This window comes from Aethalodelphis obliquidens, unplaced genomic scaffold, assembly GCF_003676395.1.
Source record: "Aethalodelphis obliquidens isolate GAN/ISIS:26980383/991018 unplaced genomic scaffold, ASM367639v1 scaffold2, whole genome shotgun sequence".
Taxonomy (NCBI): Eukaryota; Metazoa; Chordata; class Mammalia; order Artiodactyla; family Delphinidae; genus Aethalodelphis; species Aethalodelphis obliquidens.
This window is the reverse complement of record NW_020837946.1, coordinates 65,883,904-65,897,159: the sequence shown is the minus strand read 5'-3', so window position 1 is coordinate 65,897,159 and position 13,256 is coordinate 65,883,904. Positions and strand designations below refer to the sequence as shown.

The following is a 13,256-nucleotide window of genomic DNA, read 5'->3' as shown; positions in this document are numbered from 1 at the left end:
CTTTAGGCTTTCTATCTGAACAACATTTAAATGCATTAGACCAGGATAAATGTTGGGAAGCTGACATTTTTTTAAAAAAATGAACAAAACATAATTTATTAGCAGACTGTTCTCTGGAAGGAGTCCCAGTTATTTACAAGTAAAGAAAAGGGATGTATAATAGAATTAATAGTTGTACTAATGAGCAAAATCAGGTTCTATTGTCACCATTTAGTTTTGACACATTAGAATTTAAGGGAATATAACTAAATTGAGATCTATAAGAATAGGAAAAATGTTAAATTTGCATTTTAAGCCATCTTTCTAGTCTCCTGTTTGTCCCATATTATGGAATTACTCTGCATGTGATACTTTTTCAAACCTAATATCATTTTTTATTCATCCTTATCCAAGGACAAAAGGTTAGGTCCTATTTCTTGTCTTAGAGAGCTCACAAACTATTATTTTATCTGAAAATTTCCTCTTGTTAAATGATGGGATCAATGGACTTCTCCCCTAAAAATATATTTTTAATAGGAATGTCAATTTTATATAGTATACATATACTCCCAGGAGCAGAGGAAGTTGCTTAGTGACTTCTGTAAAGCTTTTTTGAAAATGACCCATGGTACTGGTCTATGTAGTAAGAGAATCAGGGAGTTACAACTGCTTTTTAGCACTCACCTTAACCATACTTTTCATAATACCTGTGAACAATCCTTATATGCCCATCTCTTTTCCTGCATCTTCGGCTATCATGTTATTCTATAGCCAACCCAAGCTCTATGCTATCTTTTCTCTCTACCCTTAAGCCACGTGGTTCTCACTGAGTGATTCCATTCATGCCCCGCAGCCTCTGCATCTCCTGTGACAGTGTCTACCCAAACCACCGGAAGCCTGGCTACCATGCTGAGCTTGAGTTATTCAAATCACTCTGTTTTTGATAAGAAGAAAAGCAACACAGTAATCAGGTGATAAAGTACTATTTAAAAGCAAAGCTCAGCGCTTCCCTGGTGGCGCAGTAGTTGAGAGTCCACCTGCCGATGCAGGGGACACAGGATTGTGCCCCGGTCCAGGAAGATCACACATGCTGCAGAGCGGCTAGGCCTGTGAGCCATGGCCGCTGAGCCTGCGCATCCGGAGCCTGTGCTCCGCAACGGGAGAGGCCACAATAGTGAGAGGCCCACATACCGCAAAAGCAAAGCTCAAAATATCTGTGTATAATTTGGTTAACTACTTGATCAGATATGAAATGCAGGTCCGTATGGCAAACCAGACTTTTTCCCGTTATGTGCTTGGCTTGCAGATCTACTCTGTTAGTGATTTGCCTTTAATCTCTAAACTGTTTATTTCACTGGTGTTTATGATATGATTTGGCTCACTGAAGCTTAAACCTTTGAGGGGTAAAAAATGCTATTATTTTTATATTTAGTTATAGCTGTCCACTTTCACACAGTGCATTTAGGAACAGGAAACATCCCCTTAAACACTATCCATTTATCGAACATATAAAAGGAAAGACTTTAATTCCTTATAGTAGTTACTAAGGGCTACCACTTGTCAAATACATTTCTGCAGTTAAATAATAAAAAGCCAGAGTGTTTGATTGAAAAGAGCACTAGTCTAAGCTAAGAAAGTGGCTACTTGAAATATTTATGCCTTACTTTTCCCACCAGTAAAACTTCTTCCTTGCATGGCTACTTAAGGATGAAAAGTATATTTAAAACACCTCAGGAGAAAATTCAAGTCCATCAAAAGATTGAATAAATTCAAGTTACCCAGCAAAACCCTCCCAAAGGCCATATGAAATTGGACTCATAAAGGGAGAATGGTTGAAATGTTTTTTTCTTCCTCTCCAAGAATGATTTCTTACGTTTCCAATTCAGCAACGATTCTTCTGTTTATTCTGTGCTCTTGATATTCAACAAAAAGTCATTTCAATCTTGGCAATATATTCACCGAAACCGAAAATGAACTGTTCATTTGGGTTTCATTCTCTCTGCAAATATCATATAATTACATTTATTCTCTCTTCTATAAATTTAACACCAATATTTACAAAATTCTTGCAATACAGGCCACATTATATTCTCTTTTGTCCTATGAAATTCACCACAATTAAACTGAAATCTTACTATTTTCCATAGCACAGTATGTCCCTTGCCTCAAGAGGAAAGAATAGACAGTTGTGATAGACAAAAACTGAGTAAGAAATTTCTACTTTGTAAACCCTTTTTCCTTCTGGTCCATCTGCTGTAGATTTGATGCAGGAGGGTGTTCTCATCATCAATCAGTGTCTCGATAAGTATTTCTTATGTTAATGGCCATTAAAGTCTAGTGAACTTAATGCTGAAAAAATATAAATACAAAGCTCTTCTATATGTAATATTAGTGTGTGGACATTTTAGTCTATCTAGCATACTTTTATTTAACACATGTCATGAATTGGTAGAAAGCTTCTGTTTACAGAAATAGCATTCTTAAAATAGCTTACATATTGGCAGACATGTTGATCCAAAATGTGAAATGTTTGTGAAGGCCCATTAGCAAAGCCTGAATACCTCTTACGTGCAAGTGTCTGTACTCTAAAAGAAACCTACCTCTGACTTCAAAGAGACTATGTTAGACAAATAAGTACATGCAAAATCACAGGCACTGCTCTTGGACATGGGAACAGTTGAAGCACATCTCTTCTGTATTTGGAAGAAAAGGAGGAAAGGGAGAAAAGTTGTTGGCAAAGAGGGTAGTAATGATGATTGGTACTTGAGGAAAAGGTCCAAGACGTTTTATCAGTTGGAGGAATTTTTAACAAGGCTGAAAATGTGTTACCAGCTGTGGAACAGCTACAAGAGGAGAAAAATTGCAAGGTATCCTGTCTGATCCAATTCTCATAACCCTGTTGTGATGGGTGGGAGGAGGAAGTGTGTACAATATCTCCAGTTTTCATTTGTTTTTTATTGAGACGAGCTCAGAAAACACAAACTGGAAGCTGGTGTTAAACAATAATTCTGTCTTCTGAATAACAACCTGCATGTTGCCAGCATTATCAAACGTTATAAAGACAGCTATCTAAAAGCTGTGTACACCTTATGTCTATATTCTAAAAACATTTTTGCAAGAACTTGTGCAACAGCATTGAGCATATCTGGTGTGAAAGCCTTGTGGTAGGCACTAAAGGTATAAATATGAATAATGTGGAGGCTTTATCTTTGAGATCGCAGTTTATTGGTATCTTTCTAGAAATGTAGACACATTAATACAGTATGATGTTATAAAGTGGATAGTAGAGTACTAAACAAAGGCACATGAAAGAGAGAGAAAGGAATGGCCTTTTCTCTCCATGTGCAAAGGATATGGAGATAGGTTTTAAAGGGAGGGCAATTTTGAGCTAAGTCTTAAAGGGGAGGCAAGAGTTGTTTGATGGAGGAAATAAGAGTATAAGAAATCAGAGGACCATCTCACAGTTAATACTGGCCTGTGGACTGAGAATGGGCTTCTATTCCAGACTCTTCTATTTATAGCTAAAGATGTAGGGGTCATTACAGATTAAAAGTTGCCCCTCAAATTGTTGCCTGGGAAACACTCTCCAACTATGTTATGATTGGTTCTTTTCCAGTATACAATTAATAACTATAACAAAACTGACAATAGTATATTTAGGTTCAGAAGTTTCAGCATCATTTCTCTCTGGGATAGCAAGAAAACAAGAGTTCCACTCCTGGACATTTGCTTTGCAGGCACTCTCCAAGCATAAGGAAAATTTAGTATGAATGCATCAATATTTTCCCATTAGATGTTTTTACCTCAGGCTTTCCAATTTTTCTGCTGTTAAATTTCAACCGGAACTACATAATGCCCAGCTGTAGATTTTTTTTTTTAATTCTCAAGGTCTTCTTCCAGTTTAAACATGTATCTCTTAGCTCTAGTGCCCTTACCATTTTTTGTGAAAATACAATCTCTCTCTTCCAGGCAAGTAAAGTAATTTATCATAATGTAGGGCTCAGCAGCTGGGTCAGAAGTAGGGTTACTCTACTCACTGAGACCTTCTTGTGCCACCTCCAGTCACCCCTTCTCGTCCACTGCCACTGAGAGAAGGCATAGGAGTAGATATGTGAATCTCTTTGCAGAACCTCAAAAGTGAATTTAGAAAAGCAGTGCAGTATGTAGTTCCTTAAAGAAAATGTTGAAAAGGAATCTGTTCATCAATCAAAAGAAATCACATCTTTAACAAAGCTGGTAGACAGGATGGCATCGTGTCCAATCCAGCCTAAGGGTGGAGTGTGGAGGCAGAGTTCAATTTCCTTCATATCTAAAGGCTTAAACTTACAGCAGTTGAAATTGTTTGAACAATATCCTTATTTGAAGAACCTAGGGGCAAGACGGGAATAAAGATGCAGACCTACTAGAGAATGGACTTGAGGATACGGGGAGGGGGAAGGGTAAGCTGGGACAAAGTGAGAGAGTGGCATGGACATATATACACTACCAAACGTAAAATAGATAGCTAGTGGGAAGCAGCTGCATAGCACAGGGAGATCAGCTCCATGCTTTGTGACCACCTAGAGGGTTGGAATAGGGAAGGTGGGAGGGAGGGAGATGCAAGAGGGAAGAGATATGGGGACATATGTATATGTATAACTGATTCACTTTGTTATAAAGCAGAAACTAACACACCATTGTAAAGCTATTATACTCCAATAAAGATGTTAAAAATATATATATCCTTATTTTTAAATGCCTTTCTTACCATTAAATTAAGTTAGCATAATTAATTTTAATATAAAAGTTCTAATGTTATTAATTTTACATTGTATCAGTAACAGGAAACAGAACACTTGTAAAATATAGAAAAAGCCAAAGTCAAAAATCAAAATCACCTATTACCTAACGTCCAAAAGATAACTATTTTTTATGATTTTGATTCTACTTTTCTAATTATTTTATGCTTATAGATACTTAAAATATTGAGCCCGTAGTGTGTATATTGCTTTAAACTCACACATAGTCCCTTAATTCCTTTGATTCCTCTCCAGTCTTCTTCTATACATATTAGTTGTAATCATGTTTCTTTATATTTCTGGGAAATTTCTTCACTAATTATTTTTTAAGCATATGTATTGTTTTTACATAGTCAAAATACTGATTTCAATGGCTGATATTCTACTACATTGATAAATATATATTAAGTATATTTAGGTAATTTAAAGTTGGTTTTTTTGTTTGTTTGTTTTTTTGCGGTACACGGGCCTCTCACTGCTGTGGCCTCTCCCGTTGCGGAGCACAGGCTCCGGACGCGCAGGCTCAGCGGCCATGGCTCATGGGCCCAGCCACTCCGTGGCATGTGGGATCTTCCCGGACCGGGGCACGAACCCGTGTCCCCTGCATTGGCAGGCAGACTCTCAACCACTGTGGCACCAGGGAAGCCCCTAAAGTTTTAATTATTGTGTGATTTCTTGAAATAGCTTTGTATTTAAAAACCTCATTCTTCTTGTAGCCCATTAAACCATAAATTTATTGCTGCCACCTGGTTCCACAGTGGCCATGGAATATAGTAAATTAAAATAAAGGGAAAATGGAATAATGTAGCCATAGGTGTCCTAGGTCAAAGAAATACTGTATAAATAAAATGTAATAAGCATATGTAGACAACCTTAAAGTCACCTCACTGTGAATGGCTGGGAAACAGTAGCAATATAATGTCCAATTTTGTCTCAGCCGTCATAATTGCATGTTCCATAGATAACTATCAGTAATTAAAGAGGCAAAGATCCAAATCTTGCTTTGGCTTCGAAAGAGTAGCAATAGCTGTGGTATCCCCAGTTGTCGGCTAAAGTTATCAGGAGTTATAGTATTCAGATAAAATGTATTTACCGTTCTCTCTATTCTTAATCCCACATAAGAAATTCTTAGAATATCTAGAGTTTAAATGAGACTGTGATCAAAACTTGTTTTTACTGTTTATTTACAAGGCTAATGGCTTTTCTTCAATGGCATGTTGATGTTCTAAACTAAGACACATGTGACCAAGACAAGGTTCTTTAGCCTAACGACCGAATTAAATAACACCACCTTCCAATACGAAGGAACACATATGCACTATGATCGCATGTGTACATAACAATCATATACTAGTATTATAAGGGTGTATAATTTCCTTCCCTCCAGAGATAAAAATCAGAGCCAAACATGCTTGGATCATGGTTTCATGTAATAGTGCTCTTTGATAAAACAGACATGAATAGTGAATACTAAACAGGAAGCCGACTATATGAACAAGGAAGAAAATGCATGCTTCATTTCAAAGAAACCAGTCACTAGCATTAATAGCAAGCCACGGGATTAAGCTCATTAAAAAATTTGCCTAAAGGAGAAATCTCATTTGTTTCTTGTATTTCTTCATGTCGTATGTTTAATATAAAGCACAGAGGTGGATTTTGTGATCTGGATCATGATTTTAATCTGCATAGAACACTTTAATAATAGTTTCCTTATCTGAGTACCACAATTAAGTTCAATTGATGGTATTCCAGATTTGAAGTTTGATTGTGAAGTTGTTTTTCTTTCTTTACCTTTAATCAGGCCACTGAGAGAAATTCTGTTCTCTTAAAAGTTAGCTGTGATGGAGGGAATTGTTTATCTAGGTAATCGATTTTGTCTATGAGCTCCTCTGCCAGGCATTGGGCACTCAGAGGTCAAGAAGGAATCTTTGTGTTCTTAGAACCATGTACTCTTGCCAGGTGCATGGTAGGCATTCAATATTTACCACTGAGTGGCTCCATATCTGATATTCCTCTTGTATTTCTTTCTTTCTTTCTTTTTTTATTTTTATTCTTTTATTTTTTATTTATTTTTATTTTTTTTGCGGTACGCGGGCCTCGCACTGTTGTGGCCTCTCCCGTTGCGGAGCACAGGCTCCAGACGCGCAGGCTCAGCGGCCATGGCTCACGGGCCCAGCCGCTCCCGGACCGGGGCACGAACCCGTGTCCCCTGCATCGGTAGGCGGACTCTCAATCACTGCACCACCAGGGAAGCCCTCTTCCTTTCTTTTTTAATGTATTATTATCTTTGATTAAGTACAAAGACTTTCCCAATCATGTCACCTAGAGATCATTTTATCCAGTGCTCTGTTTGGCCGCCAGTCTCTTGTCTCTCTTCTCAGCAATGGTAAGGCAGATACCCCTTCCCTGGAGAGATCCATGGTTTGTTGTTTTTGCCAATAACAAAAATGTTGGAGAGCCAGATGGCAAAGCTGTTGCCATTGGCATCTTTCACATGAACTGTATCAAAAGAAACAGAATGTCTTTTCTGGTTGGTGATCACACCAATTCTTCCCAGGTTAGCATCTCCAGTCACCATGCTCAGGTTACCAGTGTCAAATTTGACAAAATCAGTAATCTTGCCAGTCTCCAAATCAATTTGAATGGTGTCATTTACCTTGACGAGGGGATCAGGGTAGCTGATGGTGCAAGCACCATGGGTCACCAGATGAGGGATTCCTTTTGTGCCCACAAAGATCTTTCTCATGTTGCACAACTTACACTTGGCCTCCTCAGGTGTAATATGATGAATAGCAAAGCGATCCTTGTTGTCATGGATCAGACGAAAATTCTCTCCAGTCTTGTCAATACTGATGACATCCATAAAACCATCAGGGTAGGTTATATCAGTGTGAACCTTGCCATCAATCTTAATGAAACCCTGCATGCAGATCTTCTTTACTTCATCTTCTGTTAAGGCATACTTATGTCTCTTCCTTAGGAAAATGATTAGGGGGAAACATTCCTTCAGCTTGTGGGGACTTGTAGATGGACAAGGAGCAAACACACTAGTCAGTTTATCCAATGCTTTGGAGTTTCTACACAATTCAGGTGCTCCTTGAGACCATGAGCCATAGCTGCACTAGGCACGAAAAGAGTTCCTCTTATATGTCTATCCATGGTTACTGGTATCTTCATCCATACTGTCTCCTAAATTAAAAATCCTAGATTCAGGGTTCCCCCTCACTCCCACTTAAGTATCTGTTGATTTATTTCCTTAATATCTTTCCTCTCCATCCCCAGGGCTGCCACTGTTTTCATTCAGAGCTTTATAACTTTTTTCTAGGATATTTCAACTGTCTCATTTGGTCTCCTTTCTTCTAGACCCTCTCTCTAATTCATTCTCCTGAGTTACCTAATAAAACACAGTTGTAGTCAAGCCACTTAAACATCCCCTATAAGTACAAATTGATTCTTAGTTGAACTCCAAACAACCCTGCATTACAAATGCACAATCCCATATCAAGATCGAATAACGTTACCATTTTCACAGTGAAATTTTTAGTTTCTTTCACATATACATTAGTCATGCCTCAGAATCTGTATGTATTATAGCTCTTCTTCCCAGAATACTCTTTTCCTTTTCCACAAAAGAACTCCTACTCATCCCTTAAGATTTATTTTCCATGTCACCTCCTCTATGAAGCCCACTGTGACTACCTTAAGTAACATGATACCAGTAGAGCCACACTGCATTAAAGCCATACTAGCTGGATTTGGATACTGACTCTGTCACCTTGGCAAGTCACTTAACCAGTCTATGCCTTAGTTGTCTCATCAATGAAATGGAGATAGTAAAAGTAATTACCTCATAGGCTTGTTGCAATGGTTATGTGAATCAATTAATACACGTAAAGTAAAACACTTCAGTCCTGCTTAAGTGTTTGATAACTGTTAGCTATTTTTATATAGTTTATTCACTCCCGTCTTTATGTTCTTATATAATTTTCAGTTAGAGAATGTATCCCATTATGCTGTATCTATCTCTTTATATAGGTCCCTACCTCTAGATGGAAAGCCACTTAGCTTGAAGACTGTGACTTATTCATCTCTTTAACCTGTCAGAGCACCAAACCAGATCCTGAGCATATAGTATTCAGTGAATGTAAAATGAATAAATGTGTGAGTGAATGAATGAATGAACAAACTCAGGTAAATAATATGCCAAAACTGTTTCTGTATGTGTCTGTTACACAAATCAAAGTAGATTCAATCTATTAGCCAAGTATCTATAGACTTGTATTGGTGAAATAAAATATAGGAAACTCTTTCTTGTGCCTTGAACCCCAAAGCAGTGTCATAGCCCTTCTAGTTATGATGTAACCTTCCCATTGACATGGAAAAGCCACTGGTCCTATTAAATTATTATTTTTTTCTTTTTTACCTGCTCAGTCCACGTTTGCTTTTGCATATGCTGTTTGACTCCATATTTTTGGTCTCTGGTTAGACATCTAATTCATTAATAAGAAGAAATCATTATAATCAGCTCTGATGGTCACTAAGAAATAAATGTATCCTTTGTGTTCTCAGAGAGGAAGTTTGCCTCATTTACTCTTTTCTCTTTATAAATGCTGTTTTCTGATGCCTTTGTGGTGATAAAGAGAATGAAGGTTGGGGGGGAACCTAGATACTTTCTTCTCTGGGTCACTTTGCATAAAGACTTCTTTACAGCCACGTTCAGATGATTTATGTACATATTGTATATGCAGCAGCAGCAGTTATAGAGCTATTCCTACCATTTAACCTGCATCATTCTGAGTGGCCGTTCACTAGCTGCTTAACTTAACATCTGCTACTTTGGTAGTCTAATATCCAGATAGAATGAAGAATCAGAAAAATAAAACTCCAATGGGCTTGTTTACTTCGATAGGTAATGGTGTGTGGTTTTGCGGGGTGGGGTGTGTTTTGTCTTAGTTTGCATTATCCAAAATTATCTATCTTTTTAATCTTTGCACAATTAAGACATGTTTGTCTTTTCCCAACTTAGGAATCAGACAGCAGAAAGAAATATAAATGGTCTCCTCTATGTACTGTATTTAAGGAAGGTCTTGTTGTTTTATAGTCTTTTGCAGCTTCCCAAACACAACATTAACAATATTTGATATTAACAAATTTTCACAATATTTGAAAGTAGACAAACTGAGGCCAGTACAAATCAAAATACCCGTACAATTACTAAATCTGTCTAACTAAACTAGTTAAATGCTCTCTAGTTGTCATATATAATTGGTAACTGAATCATAAAACCATTGACTTTTAAGGCTATAAATGAGATCAGAGCTTGGCTTATCCAACCAATATAAAATTCCTTCTTTCTTTTTGACGAATTCCTTTCTCCTCATTCCTCAATTGTCACCTTTAGTTCAGGCTTTCATCATATCTTCTTAACTCCTCTTCCTCAACCTCCGTGCTGCCTTGGTGCTCTACGAGTCTAGACACGCCTCAACTGCCAAAGTTGCTTTCTTTATTCATCACTTTGACTATACCGCTTTTCCTATGCCTTGGTCACTTCCCAACATCTCATATGTTGCAAAAATCTCCTCACTTCAAGCTTCATTGCACTCCAAGAAGGGGCACCAGACTTCCTTTTCTCCTTCAACCTCCCAACACATGCCTAAATCTCCTGTTACCCAAAACACTTCCTCAAAGTCCTCTCATTGTAGTTAGTAAAGCTCTTGCCCATGTTTCTGGGCTTTTCCCAAAGTACCATTACTGGGAATTCCCTTTTCTCCTGGCTAGTGAGGCAATCTCTTCCCTATTAGTTCAGAAACCCCATTCCTGCAATACAATCTTCTTAGATAAATCAGTCCTTATGTGCTTTGGACACACCCTGAATTTGTTTTTGCTTCTTTCTCTGCCCTCCTAAGTTGTACTTTCTTTTAATGCATCCATTAAATTCATCCATTTCACTGAATATATGTATCAGACAGTCCTTTCATGTACTTTTAGGTTTATTATGTTGTCTCTGTCATACACATGTAAATAGGTTCCAGTTATCAATTGCTGAGTAACTACCACAACACTTAGTGTCTAAAACAGCAACCATTTTATTACATCTTATGAATTCTGTAGGACAAGAATTTGAGAAAAACTCAGCTCAGCGCTTCTCCACATAGTGACAACTAGGGTCACTTCATGATATCCGTTTGGTGGATGGGTAGGTTTGGAGGGTCCAAGGTGGCTTTACATACATGTTAGGCATCAGGAATGGCCGGAACCCTGGGCTCGGTTTGGACTGTTTGAGCAAAGTGCTTATATGTGGCTTCTCCAAGGCAGTCTTAGGGTAATTAATCCTCTTACATGGCAACTCAAGGCTCCTGGAAGACTCAAGAGGCTCCAAGAGGCCCAAGTAGAAGCTTTAAAGTTTCTTAGGACCTAACCTTGGAATTTCTAAAACATCACCTCTGCAGCCTCTATTGGATTAAGCAAATCATTAAGACTAGCTTAGAGTAAAGGCAAGTGAAATTGGATTCAACCTCTTGATGAGAAGGATAGCATAGGAATATGTAGCCATTATATGTAATATATAGATATAGAGATTAAATAAATGATAAAGTCTTTTGATAAATGACTTTAATTATAGTAATGATTTTCTGACTTTAGGAAACAATATTGAAAAGAAATTGTATTGATTGTACCTATAATGCATGTTGTCAACAAAATATTCACTTTAGAAAACATTATCTCTACTTTACCATCCTCCCGTACCTTGCTCAGCACTTTTTTTTTTTTAACCTAGATAGACTACAATCTTCTTGGGTACAATGTATATTTCATTTTTTATATCCCTAGCAACTGTCTCAGAGCTTGGTACACAGTAAACTCTCAATAAATGTTTGCTGAATTGAATTGAATTAGTCCTGGATTTTGAGTCTGACATGGCCAACTTAATGACTTCTCTGAACATACCATAAAGAAAGATAAAGGTAGCAAGAAAATCCAGCCTTATCAAGGGTAAATCCAACAGGAGGTACTGATATATATATATTAATATATATATATATGCCAACTAATACAGTTCTAGAAAACACAGGTGATGGTATCAGTTAATCTTTTCCATCTTCCTTCATGCAGTAGAAATTTCAAGAGACCATCCATTTAGCATGTCTATGCCCAAATTACTGCAGGAGCTGGATAGCAAACATTCTGGATTACTTCTGACAAGCTTTAGTTATTTTGGAGAAAAGGGGGGCAGACAAAATGATTCTATTATGCCTCTTTGTCATTAGAGAAAAGCCAAGCTACTAAGAGTCAATAATAAGAATTGACATATCTTTTTGAATTCGCAGCTTTTAATATACAAAGTAAATTAAAACGTCCTTTTAATCTTGAATGGAATTTCCTTCTTTAAGCTGTGATCTTGTGTTTCTCTGTTGATTTCAAATTTAAAGAACTCTTGGGTGATGAAACTGTTGTATAAGCAGAGGCACTGTTGTTCATTGTGTAATGTGAGAATCAGAAACTCTATTGCAATTGTCTTGTCATGTCGCTGACAGAGTTCCAGAATTTTGATTGGAAGGATGGGTATATTTTATAATTTGTTTTAATTCTGAGGCAATTTTATGAGATTTGTTTCAAATTACTTACTAAATTCATTTCTATTTTTTTTCTGTATGTATTAGGAAAAAACTGCCTCTTGTTTCCAAAAGTCCTATCTACTTATTATACCTGTTTGTCTTGGCTATTAGGATAATGCATTTAAAAATTCTTTTAAATAATCATTAGAATTTTACATCATTTTTTCTCATTTTACTAATATTAGTGGACAATGCTTGAATAAAACCAATTTAGGGAACTGAAGTATAAAAATATTGCTATATATTTCCATGACATGCTTTCCAAAAATTTTTCTGTTCCTGTTTGGCAGACTTGACAAATAAGGCATAAGATGATAAAATAACTCACCAAGGTCATTTAAGATAATAGTAGACCTGGGAAGCTTACTACTGTTTCATGATCATTTTATCTCTTTCTAGGTCTTTCCAACTATGTTGTCCACCTTTAAATACCTTTTTCAACATTAATGAATTTAGTAAGCTTTTACATTTAATACATTGTTTACAGACTATAATCTTTCCATTGGAGACATTATTTTACTAATTTGTTTTAATTGCTAGCTATTTCTATATCCCTTGTATTTATTTATAGTTCTTTCTTACTGTAAATTATTTCTTCACATACATTCATACAAAATTCACATATATGGATTTTTATTTCTAATTTCACACCCATTGCCCCTCCCTATCCCAAGAATTTGGAAGTAACAGTTTTCTACTGATTCTTTCCTTCCATTTGGCAACCATTTTATTTCACTGTTTTTGAAGTGATGCAGTAAGAGAAAAATGGCTGCCTTTTGTTTATTTCCTTGTACATTAACATGATGACATCATCAAAGATATTAGCTAGAATGTACATATCTTTAAGAACCCAGAGGTACACTATAAGCCAGAAACACTCTGT

At 36.8% G+C, this 13,256-nt stretch overlaps 1 pseudogene; it reads right to left on the bottom strand.

The window, feature by feature from the left end:
* Nucleotides 1–7,091: 7,091 nt before the first annotated feature.
* LOC113624918 (40S ribosomal protein S4 pseudogene) lies at nucleotides 7,092–7,871 on the bottom strand (annotated as a pseudogene).
* Between the last annotated feature and the right edge of the window lie 5,385 nt (nucleotides 7,872–13,256).